Here is a 14411-nt window from a genome sequence, read left to right as displayed (position 1 = left end):
CTTGATGTGCTAGGTGTCCCTCGAGCACAGGTAACTGCTCTATTATGCACTACACCATTTTCTAAAGGAAAAGTTTACCAGATTCACTGAGCAAAGCACTGTTATGAGCAGTAGACCTTTCGGCATCAGAGTGATTGAGACGTGCTTGATCAGCCAGTTGTGCGGTCTGCTGCTTGGCCCTGTCCCCTCCACTCCACCAGGAGAAGAAAGAAAAACACGTCCCTCCATGCCACATTGCAGGCCAAGGCAGAGTTCACTCGTAATTGCAGCGGGACCAACCTGGTGCAGGCCAGGCCAAGGGAATTAACGAAAACAAACCCAGGACAGACTCACTCGGGCAGTGCATGGATGAAGAAACCAAGAGGAAATGAAGTCAGCGAGGGTTCCTGTATGTTTATGTCAGAGTTGATAGAGCATAGTCCTAACTCCACAGAGTTTCTGATTTATAAAGTATTTTTATTATATTACCTATTTTATATTATATTGGAGGCTCTGCTCCTTGAACCAGAAAAATAAACAGCAACCCCACAAGAGCCTTTGGTCTAGATAGAAGAATATAAACTCCTACACCCTTCCTGCTCTGAACCAAGATTTCTGCCAAAAGTCAATCTGGGTTTTTGGACTTCTGGAGCCGGCCTCTGTGTATTGGGAAGATGCGGTTCACACAGAATATAAATGTTTCTGTTCTGTAAGTTTTCAGAAGGCCAAGGGTTTAAGGTTTGTTTGACAAAAACCAACAAAAACACTGTTGCCTGCTGCTACAGAAAATGTGGGTTTCCTATTTTGGCGGTGTAGTGGCTACATAGCTCCACTTTGGCACAGCCAATTCCACAAGCGGACAAGATTTTATCAGCCACTCTAGTCTCCCGCCCTTCTTTGGGGATCGCAGCCCGCCAGAGAAGTCAGGGAGCACAGGTCCACCTTCCCTACTTCACATGCGTTTTGTTTTTTCAAAGAAGCAATTCTTCCACTTGAGCAGATGCCAGTTCCAACGGAGAGAGCTCGCCTGGGGCTTTTCTGGCTCCAAAGAGCTGAACTAAGTCATTGTTAGCAGTGAATTAGTAAGGCTTTATGCTAAACATGTGTTACTGGACTTGGAGCATGCCCCTCCCTCAGTGGGTACCTGGAATCTTTCTGTGTGCTCTCAGCATTGGCACCCAAGGTGGGGAGGTGCCCAGGCCCCTGCTGGTGGCTCAGGGGTGCAGATGAAGTAGCAATGCTTTTCCTCCGCAGCTCTCCTCATGGGGACGTATGTGGACACATGCTTTCTGCTCTTTGGCCTCAGCTAGCAAACTCCTGTTTATCTTCCATGAACAGATTAAAAGCTCAATGTCAGAATGTTTACACCCGTTAATTGGGTGAGTACATGCCTATATGTACTTATGGCCCTAGGACCAGGCACTTCCCTGGCACAGTGCTCGCTCCGAACCTGTCCCGCGGGAAACCCCGCTGAATGATGAAGGACAGAATGAACAAGTGAGTAAAGCAACATATTATTGGTACAGATGTGAAATGATCAGCAGCTCACGGTAAGGCAAAGACATCAAACAATCTAACCAACCTCCACTTCCTGCCTTATGATGCTTGCCCTCGGTTTCCTGCCAGGATCTTGAACTAATACTCCTGCTGAATGAGACCCGACAGTGTCGGCATCACCGCTGGGAAGGAGACGAAAGCATTAGATACCTCCACGGCTACAGAGCTCGAGATTCAGAATGTCTAATGGCATTTCCATACCCCTCAGTAAAACACGGTCCGGCTGTACTGAACCTCCCTCTTGTTTTTAAATTGTAAGTTAAATACACAGAACATAAAATTTACTATCTTAACCATTTTTAAATGTACAGGTGGGTAGCGGTAGGTGCGTTCCCACTGTTGAGCCACCCTCACCACCATCCAGCTCCAGACCTCCTTCCATCTTGCAAAACTGAAACCCTGGCCTTAAACACGGGCTCCTGGGACCCGTCCCCAGCCCCTGGCAACCACCATTTCGTTTTCCATCTCTATGATTTTAACTACTCTTCAGTACCTCATATTAGGGAAATCACACAGTATTTACCCATTAGTGACTGGCTCATTTCGCTCAGCATAAGGTCCTCCAAGTGCATCCTTGTTGTATGAGCCTCCCCCCACCTCTTGTCCCTTTCTGTACAGGATGGAGATGGTGCCTCCCTCTCCAGGTTTTCCCTCTCTTCTGGAATCCCAACTCAGATTGGAAGGAAGCCGGACTGGCTTTTTAGGATGGCTGGATGGTGCCTCATTATGCTGTGAGCTAAACTCTGCTTATAAAAATGGGATTTTGCTGTATAACTATGGAAAATACAAGCTTAAGCAAATAGGCATTTTCCCCATTCATGTTAGAAGGTCAAGTTGGTTAAAAGAGAAAAGGCTGGGGCAGATCAGCTGGTGGCCCAATTAGAAAGCTCAGAGACGGTCCAAGCCTTTTTTCACTCTCCCAAATGAGGAAAAGCAGCAGCTAAGGCTATGTGCAGCCGAGGGCCTGGGAACAATGCACAGTCCATCTGGGCCGGCTGGGCTTTTTAGTCCTGTAGCCACAGGATTGAGGAGATGCCCAGAGGGAATGTGTGTTTCCACAGTCTCCAGGCGTCACGGCGGCCCACCCAGCCGCTTGAGGGCCCAGCTGAGAAAGACTGCACATGGTGGGTTAAGACCAGAAGCCCCCTAGTCACATTCCTGGGTGTGCCCTCTCTTTTCTCTCTTCTACCTTGTGGGAACCCTTTGCTTTCTCCTGGCTGAGGGAGGAGAAACCCCCCAGCGCCTGCGCACACCTCTGCACCGCAGTGGCCTCTGAGCTGTGGACCAAAAAGAGCATTGCTGAGGGCTGGGCGCAGATGGATGACGAGCTGGGGGAGAAAAGCCCATCCCACCCCAGTCCCTTCCAGGCTCCACGTGGCCAGTCCAGCCACCCCGGGGCTTGAAGTTATCGCAGCATTCACACCCCAGAGTGGAGGGTGGCACTGGGAGAATCAGCAGGCACTGGTGTGATGGCCTGACCTAGCCTGGTCCTTGAGCTCACCCATTCCCTGCAAGTGACCCATGGGGCAGATACAACTGAGCAGGCCTTTGAGATCCAGGACGCGGTTTTCTGCCTGGCTTTGAGCTTGGAGTGAGGTGCTAAGAGGAGTAAATGCCAGGAAAGAAAGGAGGCAGGAAGTGTCAGGCACAAAAGGGACACCTCTCAAGGAAGACCCTCCAGGCCCATGCTCAGCTGACAAAGAGGCCTGGGGAAGGCATGTGACCAAGGACCAGAGCCTGGCATCTCTCAGCATCTCAAGTCTGTCTATCTGTCTCTCTCCTGATCAGGCTGAGCCTCCATGCTTGCTCTCCTCAACCAAATGCACAAATTAAATCATGCTGAACTAATACCCCTAATATCCAAAAAATCCATCAACAAAGTTCAGTTGTTGCTTGAAAATCACTCCCCCAAGGGAGTGGGTGTGTTTAAAAGTACTTCATAAATTATCTAAAAGGAAATCAGAATCCCTCTAGTTCTTAGAAAAGTCCTACAAAGACAACAGGACACATATGATCTCATGCTGTGTGCGCGTGCGCACACCTATGCAAGTTTCACCCCAGTCTGGTTGGTCAGCATTTCAGGGGGAAACCTGACCCTCCCCATGGCCATTCCCTTCCCTTCCACCCCACGCTGAAATTTTCACTGGCCAAATTTGCAGGATCTTTTCTCTGGGCTTGTTTTCTTGATAAACAGTCAGTGCACAGTGTTTGAATTTTTTAATAGTTTCATTGCTTCATAGGTCCTGGGAAAACAATGCCATGGGGGGAACCTGATAAATGAAGCTGGAAATAATTGAGGAGTGAATAAGAAGTTGGTTTTATTCTTACTCCTTGAATTCCAGGAAAACAGGGACATGGCACGGTCCTGTGCAGAGCGAGTGCCTGGCAGCCAGCCCAGCACACAATGGGATCATCATAGGGTCACCAGCTCCCTTGGTGATGGACAGCGAGAGACAGCAACCACCCAGGCCCTGGAAGTGCTGAGCCGCAGGCAACTGACAGGGCAAGCGCTAGCTCCTCTTCTTCTGCCCAGCATAAGAGTTCAAAAAGGGACCTGGATGGAAGAACTGAAGACCATGTTTTTATGAGGGAATTTGCTACATCACCAGAAAGTGGATTCTGGGATTGGGGAGGAGAAGTCACCCTTAGAAGCCATGAGACATCCTGGGGAAGACCTGGGTCTGAGAGGCAGGTGGCTGGGCCTAGGCCTGCCTCTATCTCTTATCAGATATGCCCCTGGGTCCTGGAGTCCTTCGGTGTGACCCAGTTCCCTCACCTGACAACAAGAGGACAATTCATGTCTTTGGGAGCGTGCAAGTAGTCATGGAGAAAATGTATTTGAACAGTGAAAATTTAGAAGTGGGCAGCTGGACGGACAAGTTAGGCCCCGTATGCCCAGGGGCTCCCTGAGGCTGTTGCCTCCCAGCAAAGTCGACACACTCCAAATCATGAGGAGCCAATGGCTGACCAACACCGGCTCCAACATCTTCTCTTTAGCTCTGCCAAAGTGCCCCAAATGTGGACATGTCTCAGCATTGGCCTGTATTTCGTTTCATGCATATTTCCTTCATTTATATTTTTGAAGACCCAGTGGGTGCTTTAGGAAGAGCCTGAGATGCACAGAATTGGGCCAAAGCCATCCCAGGCTCAGACAGGAGAACTAGAGCAGGGGCAGAGACTGTGGGGCGGCAGCTTTAGGCTCCATGATGAGAGGGGCTATCTAGCAGTGGCACTCCAGCACAGGTGCTACAGCCCTGCAAATGCTCGCACAGAGCTGGGCACCAGGGGATGGGTAGGGTTGACCATATAGCCAACCACGGTTTTCCCATCTCCTAGCCCGGTCACTGAAATTTCTTGGCACCGTAAACTGATCTCAGTTTTGGAAAATTTCCCCTTATCTTTATGTGTCTGACAGAAGGAATGTAAGAATACTGAAAACAATAAGGGACTCTGAACTCTAGGAAACAAACTGAGAGTTGGTGGAGTGGAGGTAGGTGAGGGGATTGGGTAACTGGGTGATGGGTATTAAGGAGGGCACGTGATGTGATGAGCACTGGTTATATGCAACTGATGAATCACTAAGCTCTACCTCTGAAACTAATAATACACTATATGTTAATTAGTTGATTTTAAATGAAATTTTAAAAATAAAGAATAGTGGATATAGGAAAAAAAAAGAATATTGAAAACTAGATATTTTAAATGGTATCCTTGGGCCAATGGCTAAGCTTTTCCTCTCAGTCTCCCTCTAGAAAATTCTCTCTCTCCAGGGTTGTTTAATAGGTATAGGATTCTTATCCCTTCACCCAGAACATTGTGGGGTGGTTACAGAGTCACAGTACGATGGACGCATCAGAGAAGGGACAGAGTCTGTCTTATCCACTGCTGCTCTTTTAGGGCCCAGGACAGCATCGGGCATAGCACTCATGCTCAGTAAATGCATTGGTTGGACAAATGGCTACTTGTGGGCTGCTCATCTCTTTAGATCTTGGAACAGGCAGCAGACAATGATGCAGGAGACCCTACACAGACCTTTCCAGGGAGGTCTGGAATGTGGCAAGTAAGGTCTTTCATCTTTACATCTTAACTCTCTTTGGGGAAACTAGAATATTTCCACTTTCTCTCTAGGTTTCTGTTGACACTTAGCAAAGTATCCCCACTTCACTCCATGCAGGGGTAAGGAGTCTGCCCCGTAGGATCTGGGAACCTTAATTCCGAAGGGGCTGGGCCTCAGCAGACTTATAACCTTGGCAAATTGGCTTCTGTTTCTGTGCCAAAGGGCACCCAGGTCAGGAACTGCTATAAAAATGCTCTCTTGCCCATATTGACTTCAGCTACTGATCCTAGGCTTGTTTTTTCAGATTGAACAAAGGATGGAGAACATCCATTCCTGAGTCTCAGGAGCTTAATGTGGTGATGGTTAATGGTTCAGTAGCCTGGACCCAGAGTAGGGAAAGACATATATAATGGATGCTGCTGCTCCAATGTGCTTCAACTTTACATTCGCCAAATGCTGTGAATGCAATGTTATCATGTCTATTTTATATATGTGTGATAGCGACGCAGACAACTTGGTAACTGGACCTGCCTAGAACTAGTTGCAAGACTGGGGACTCTATCTTTGCCTGCAACTGGGATGTCATGATTCTCTAAATCCCTTTCTGAAAGAAGCACTCAGGGGGTATTTCATGAATGTGTCAGCCCAAACACAGCCCAGGAATAGTCCAGTCAGTCAAAAAGCAGTGTGTACCCATTGCCTTGGCCTGTGACATTTCTATAGGACTAGACTAGAAATCAGGAGACAAACAGTTGGCTCCATCTTTTGAATTTCGGTTTCTGTGACTTTAAGATAGTCCCATCATCTTCTGGCACTTGAGTTACCTCACTTTTCATGCAATGTGTACCTTTCTCCCCAATCTCCTCATCTGAAAATCAGGAAGCTGGGGTCTCAGAAGTGAAATGACTTGTCTAGGCATATGTAGAGCCATATTTTAAGTCCTGGCTTGACCAACTGCAGGTCTATGATCTTTTCCATACACCAAGGTTTACTTACTCCCCAATAAGGAAGCTTGTCGCCACTTGGAAAGGGCCACCATGCAGAATGCCGGAAAGGACACAAAATTCACTTTATTTTCCCCTTCTCAAAAATTATGGCTTACTCTTAAAATAACTATTAATGTTCCTTTCATCCCTGAATGATCTGAATTTCATCAGCTGGCCTCAGAACCATTATAACTATATCTTTATGAAGGCCATGGACATGACATGGAAACAGAATTTCCAAGGAACTACCTTGGGTGCCTAGCCTAGTAAGTAGGCAGACAGGGCTTTCACAAAGGTTTGGATCTGACAGCACCTGCCATCTCTTCCACCACCTGGCAGTCCATGATTCAATGCCTTAGAGCCACTGCTGAAGTTGGATACATTCCCAATGACAATTGTTTTCATAATAAAATTGCACCAGTGGGGTCACAATGTCCATGAAGTACATAAATGCACCTACACCTGTGTTTAAACTTCATGAAGGGATCAAAACTGAAGCAACGTCAAAGCAATGCACTTGAGCTCAAAGTGTATTTGCTTCTGGCTTATTGACTCTTTGAGGCTTTGCTTTTCTTTAGAAAGAACAAGAAAATGTTATTCTAATATCTCTCAGGACAATACGATTACATATCAACTCTAAGCTCTCTTGGTTACCTTGGCAAGCTTCTGATATATCCTTTGGCATCTTCATTACTGAATTGGGAATGGACAAACTAAGATCCACATTGCAATCAGTCTTCCTTTGGTTCAATAAAATATGGGAAATGGAAACGGAATCAATCCACGTGGCACAATAAGTGAAAAGAGCTTTGAACTAAGCATACAATCTCCTCTAATAAAATTCTACTTTGAGTTGCTTTAGTAATCAACAGGTTGAGTTGATTTTTATTTTTCCTAATGTGTGTTCACCATTTACACTTTGCCTTAAATGAGGCTTCTTATTGTATTTTTTAACCTTTTATCTAATCTATTTATGACTTCTTAGATTTTTTTACAGATTTGGAGAAGATTGTAAGAGATTTTTTTCTGTCATACTTGTCACAACTCTTAATTTTAACTTTATTAGTGTTTGTAGAACAGAACCTTTAAAACTCCTTAGGCCCTAAAATTTTTTAAAGATGTAACATCTTTATAGTTTTTTATATTACTTTAATACTTAGAAAATTCTCATTCCTATAGTCTTAAAATGTTTTGTAATTTTATTTTATTTTTTATTATTTTATCCAAATTGATTTTATTTTATTTTATGGAGTATGAATCTTTTTTTCTTAAGATTTTATTTGAGAGAAAAACAGCACAAGCAGAGGGAGAGGGAGAACTCGATTCCAGGACCCTAGGATCATGACCTGATCTGAAGGCAGACACTTAACTGGCTGAGCCATCCAGGCACCCCTAATGTAAAAATCTCAATGACTTTTTCCATATTGTAACAACTTACCCTCAAATCACTTTCTTTAAATGTACATTCTTCATTGATTGTGATAGTTACTCTACATATTAAAATTGTATTTAAAGAGATTCAGTGTTTTAGGTTCCTTGTCTGTACTGGTTCACATTATATTTTTAAAAAATATATTCTAATATCGAATAAATTTGGTCAAAAATTCTTATATCATGTTAGCTTCAGAATGTCATTTGAAATCCTCACAAACTTATTTCCCATATACTTATAGTATGACTTTATTAACCTTAAACAATACACCACTACTTTTCACTTAATTAATTTGAATATGTATTTATGCTCAAGGATATTTATAATAGTGTTATTTCTTAAATGGGGTTAAACTCACCTAAATTTTGAATAAAAATATGACAAATTATACTTTAAATATTTACCATCATAGCACCATTAAAATAGTATAAAGCAACATATAATGGCATAGACACAGCTCTTATTATAATCTTAAGTAAAAGTGACAGAATGCATTGTTCTTTAAATACAACGATCTCTATAAAGTAATGCATTTATACTCATTCATTCATTTAACAGTTATTTATGAAGCTTCTACTAGGGGCCAAGCACTATGTAGAGCATTGAGGTTACAGCAGTGAACAAAGCACACGCAGACCAATGGCCTCATGGGACACCCGCATGGGATTTCCTGGGGTGGGAGAGCCAGTGGTGTGCTGGAGCTGGCTCAAACTAGTCTGCAAGAGCAAATTGTGAAATACTCAGGCATTTGCCAGCCTGTTGTCAAACAGCCATCCTTGCAATAGGCCAAAGCAGGGATACTTACTCCTCCCGCAAACATGGGGAGTGGGATGACCCCACCCTGCCTTGCAGAGACATTTGTTGTCATGGTTACCCATTTACCAGAACCCCATGGGGGGAGTCAAACAATGAAAAAGATACATAAGTATCTTTTTGTCAATTGTCTAGTAACAGGTCTAAAGGGAAAATTTTTTTATATAAATTTATTTTTTATTGGTGTTCAATTTGCCAACATTAGAAACGACAAATACCCACCATTTGCTTCGTCGTGGATGGAACTGGAGGGTATTATGCTGAGTGAAGTAAGTCAATAGGAGAAGGACAAAGATTATATGGTCTCATTCCTTTGGGGAATATAAATAATAGTGAAAGGGAATAGAGGGGAAGGGAGAAGAAATGGGTGGAAATATCAGAAAGGGAGACAGAACATGGAAGACTCCTAACTCTGGGAAACCAACTAGGGGTGGTGGAAGGGGAGGTGGGCGGGGGGGGTGGGGGTGACTGGGTGATAAGCACTGGGTGCTATTCTAAAGGGAATATTAAAGCAGTGTGAGAAGGAGAGTTTGCGGTTGGAGAAGGTGTGGGCTTTGGGATCAGGTGACTGGGGAAGAGCTCACTGAAAAGGTGACATTTAAGTAAAGACCTGAAGAGGCTGAGGAAGTGAGGCATGCAGCCGCATGACTCTTGCGTGGAGAGGACTCCCAAACAGAGGTTAGCCAAAAGCTCGGCCAAGCTGCCTTGCCCATTTTGCAGGCAGGCAGACACACAGAGATTGGGGGAAATTTTGCTTCCTCCCCTGTGCAGTGGAGGGTTCTGCGGGGCTGACTGGTGAGAATTTGAGGTCTAAAGCAAGCGGTCTGTGGATCAAAGATGATAAGACTATTCAGTGAAACCAGGAAACCAAAGCAGAGGTGCAGCAGGAGAACTGCACCCACATGGTGGGTCTGCCTCTATGTGCAGATGTCATTTCACGCTGGGAGACCCAGGTAACCAGGTTTGAGCAGTGGACTGTGGCATCCCTGTGCTAATCAGTGGGAGGCGGGGGAGGGTGGGGAAGAATTTTCAGTAATTCTGAGCCTAGGAAGATTTCAGTTCATCACTGAGGAATTTATAGACACTCGAAGAAGAGTTGGAGCAGGCAAGGGATTCAGTCAGCTTCCTTCAAAGCTTCTAGATTAACAATAATGCCAATAAATCCAACACTCCATACCCCTCTCATTCTAGCTATATCCATGCAAGTGGGGGGTGACAGAGACCCCCCAAAAAAATGAATTGCAAAGCACAGTTCATCACTCTTCCTTTTTGAATTTAGACAAGGGAATCCATGGTTGATCCAGTTCTGGATTACAGGACCCTGGGAAAGATACATGAAAACATTAATAGAGTCAAGTGTCCAAATATATAGTATTCAGGAATGCACATAAGGTAATGCTCTTGAACATTAAACAAACGTAAGGACAAAAAAGAGGAGCCCTCAGAGGGCAGTATGGCCTGGTGGGTTTGGAAGGGCATTAGCCAATGTTTCCCTTCATTCCTCATGCCCAGCTAATCCAGACCACTGTATTTACACAGGACTATTCTAAACCAGCTTCTATTGACTTGTTGACTTAATACCTTTTGTTTTGGGTGGTCTGGTTTCCAGATTGGTTCTTGCCTTTCTGATGGCTGATGGGGTCTCTGGTTTCTCCTGGCTGCCCTAGAGGGCTCTCGACATCCTTTGGTTGTGGAGCTGGGGTCTTCTTACCTGGTCCCCGTGTACCACTGCTCTGATGCCGCATCCTCTCTGGGGGATGGAAATTATTCCCTGTGTTCCAGCTGTGGTTTAGCCTCAGAAATGTGAGTTTCTCAAGATGCTCTGCTTTGCTTTTCCTTTAAGTTGCAAAATACTTTCTTGCGACCAAGGGTTCTGTCCTATGCTTTGGGCTTATTTTGTTTGGTTTTCAAAATTGTTGCTCTTAGGTTTTCTTTTCTTTTCTTCTTCTTTTTTTTTCCCCCAGCGTTTTTCTCGGTGTCTCCCAGACCTTTGACATGTGACCTCTTGTTTTGTGTGGATTTCTCATGCATGGTTCCAGGAAAGATAAGAGCTATCATGAAGCCATTTTTGACTATCAATCTTTGTGGAGTTTCACTTTACAATGTTGGGTGAAGCATTCCAAATTCAAATGAAATGATGAATGTAGAGTGACTAGCTTATAGCAGGCACTCAATAAATATTTACAGAATGTGAGATTGTTTTGTAAGCTTCCAAGATGACTTTAAAATTTTGGACAGTAATAGTCCCTCTGCAAATCCACAACATGCCTCACCTCTGTGCCATGGTTATTCATGCGCTTCGTCTGTCTCACGCAGAGAAGGGAAGTGCCTATCAGAGGCAGAGAAGCAATCTGCTCCTCATGAAAGCCCCTACACTCACCACTGAGCCAGGGAGGAGCAATAAAAGTATCAATGTCCATAGCAACACTATAATAAAGGATCAGTAAAATATAGTCCTTGAGAGAATCCATAATATCTCAGCCACAAAATTGAGTTAATATTTCTTTGAGTAGCTCTACTCTTTTTTTAACCTCTTTTGCCAAGTGAAGCATTTATGGTCTTATTCTTCATGGAGCATTGCCACTGAGATTTTCATTTAAGGATTTTATTTCCAGGGAAAAGAATGATAAACATTCCAAGGTGAAAAGATCTAGTTGTATTTTATAAATCTGCATAATGGTCCATTTCCAGAAGCTGGTAGGTTGATTACCAAAAAAATACACCAAGGGAAAAAGTGCCATTTGGATTTGTTTACACAATATTCCACACAAATCCATCTTCCCCAGCAACTATAAATTTATCTCATTTCCTATAGAAACTTATTTTTTAGCCAGCATAATCACTGTTTCTAAATAAAATCATTATATTTATTCAGCGAAACTATTTTGGTTATTAAAATGACATAAAACATTCTGAACAACATTGAAACCTGGGCATAGAGCAAGTTACAGGAAATCAAGGAGAATAATTGGCTCCAACGTTTACTTGTCTTATAAATATTTTTTCTTCTTCCATCACTTAACATTTTCTTCTTGACATTTTTTGATTGAACTCATGCAGATTCTAGCCCTCCAAGGAAACAACCCACTTGGGCAGTATGAACTCTGAAAGGTCACATCTTTTGGAGTTATCTGCCGCCAAAAAGAATGGCTTCCATTTATTTTTCAAGTTGAAAAAGTTTATTTTTTTCCTGTTCATGAAATTCAAAAATGCCCAGAGTAATTTAACTCAGACTGACCAAACAGAAAAAGCACGTTTTATGCTATGACTGGATCTGGAATGTCTGAATCTGGAAGGAGAATTATTTGGAACTTTCTTTTGGAAACCAGGCTGCCAAATGATGGATTTTGTCTCAAAAGCTGAGCTCTGCTTTTCTACTGCAATTTGTAAGGCAAGAAACCTGAGGGTTAGTAAGGCCAGAATTCTTCTACAATGGATAATTCAGGTAAGCAGCAAAAAGACCAGACCAGTGATTTCCATAACTTTCTGCTTGGACATTCCTATCAGTTTAATAAAAGAAAAATTGGAAACTATCATCCCAATTCACATGTAACAGGATGTCACAGTTGAAGTTTTTGAAATTAACAATGGGTTCGAGACTGTACACTGAAATGCCACCACAAGAATTTACAAAGGGAATTTTGAGAAGAGCCTCCATTTTGAACAAGAGCCTGACCAATGATTAATGGACTCCAAGAGTGGGGAAGAGAAAAGCATGCTGAGTCCACATCTTCGAACAGAACTAGGGACCCCACTGGAGAGAGACAGGTGATGACACTCCCTCCCTTAAGCCTTGAGATGCTACCAAAAGTTCAGAGGCTCTTGGGCTGCTGCCAGACCCACCCCTGAGACACCTACAACAAGCAGTGCACAAGATGAATAAAGCTAGCAGAGAGCCAGTCCACTCCCAGGATCTCAGCTCCAGAAGCCATGATGCTTCTGGAGACCAGCTGGAGGTCACTAAGGAGAAAGAGACAGAGTAGCAGGTGTGGAGTTCTGTCCAAAGGTCCACCTGCACAGACAGAGGGACCAGTAATAAGAATCTCCTGAATCCTAGGTATTAGAGAAGGAGTGCCAGGGAGCCCTCTGGAATAAAGAAGCATCTCTCTTGGTTAGAGCCTTTTCCAGCCAGCTCTCCCTGAAACTCATTGGTGCCAACAAAAGAAAAATCTGCTTCTACCACTGTTCAGGCTCAGAGAGAATGAACCCCCTGGCTAGGAGGCCACCGCCCTACCTGTGATCTCTCCTTCATCCTCCTCCCTGCTCCTCCAAAACAGCACCTAGAAAGTGGTAGAGACAATGGAAGCTGACCACTCTTTTCCCTGAAATAAGCCCCAGCACGGGAGGCATCAGAAACTTTGACTTCTAGTGAAGATCAAAGCTTTTGAACAATATCCTCAATTGAATGGTTGGCTGAAATGAGCTGTATTTTCAGATTAGAGCCACCATAGGTCCCTCAGGCCCCTGAAGCAGGTCTGGCTCTTGGCAAATATACATCAGCACAACCATCCAGACTGCTAAACAGTTGCCCTCCCACCCCAGCTCACCTCCAGGACCTCAAGCTTAAATCGCATAATCTGCAAATCCCTAACCAACTGCAAAGAGATAGCTAAATCCTGGTGTCCTAGAAGCAATAAGATGAATGAAGAAGTACCTGTCACTTGTGTGCTGGGGGCTCCTGCTCAAGCATTGGTGACATCACATTTCTGACTGGAGGACCCCACATATTACCAGGCCTAATGTTTTCCTTCACTAAAGCAATATAGGTCAGTATGTTATCCTGAGCACCACCACATAAGAAGCCATTGAAGCCCATAGTAAATGCCAAGAACTACACTGTGAGGTGGCAGAGATTATCAAGACCTGGCACTTGTCTTCAGGTGGGTCCTCAAAATTATACTAGCACCCGCTGCAGCTCTCCACACCTGGACCCCACTACATGGACCTGTCCTTTGCAGCTGTCAGGATTGTGTCCAGCAACATTCCCTGCCATTTTAGGGCACCCTACCATCTAACATGCCGCAGTGGCCGCGTGGTCTTCAGACGCACACTGCATTGTGCCCCCGCCCCATAGGTCCACTGTCCATCCAGGCTACAGCTCTAAGGTAGCAGAGACCCCTGCCTCGCTCACCATCCCCGGCATTTAAGACATTTGGTACAGGACAGCTCTGAATAAAACCTTATTTACACTGATAACAGATATTTGGACACCAGCTCCCCCAGGGGCCTTCCATTCCAAGCCCCTACTCAGCTCTCCATCCTGGCAAGAACCCCACAGCTTCAATCTAGTGAATGTGGGGCCTCCAGGAAAATCTGTCCCACCAGGATGTGCTTTGAAAGCAGACCTAGGCTGCGATTGCATCAGCACTGAAACAAAAGCATCAGGTCACCATTATTCTGGCTCCTGAAAGGCAAGATGGATACATTTCAGAAGGAATTCCCACAGTTCATGTCTAATGAATTTTTATCAATCTGGAGGATATAGGTCTGCAAAGCCAGGTTTTGCATGAGGACTTTGGTGTTAAGATAGAAAGAAAATTTTCCAAAAAGTTCTTCCCTTTGTTCTAATTGCACTGCAATGTTATGC

Source organism: Canis aureus, chromosome 29 (genome assembly GCF_053574225.1).
Source record: "Canis aureus isolate CA01 chromosome 29, VMU_Caureus_v.1.0, whole genome shotgun sequence".
NCBI lineage: Eukaryota > Metazoa > Chordata > Mammalia > Carnivora > Canidae > Canis > Canis aureus.
The sequence above is the reverse complement of the archived record's forward strand: the minus strand, read 5'-3'. Positions refer to the sequence as shown.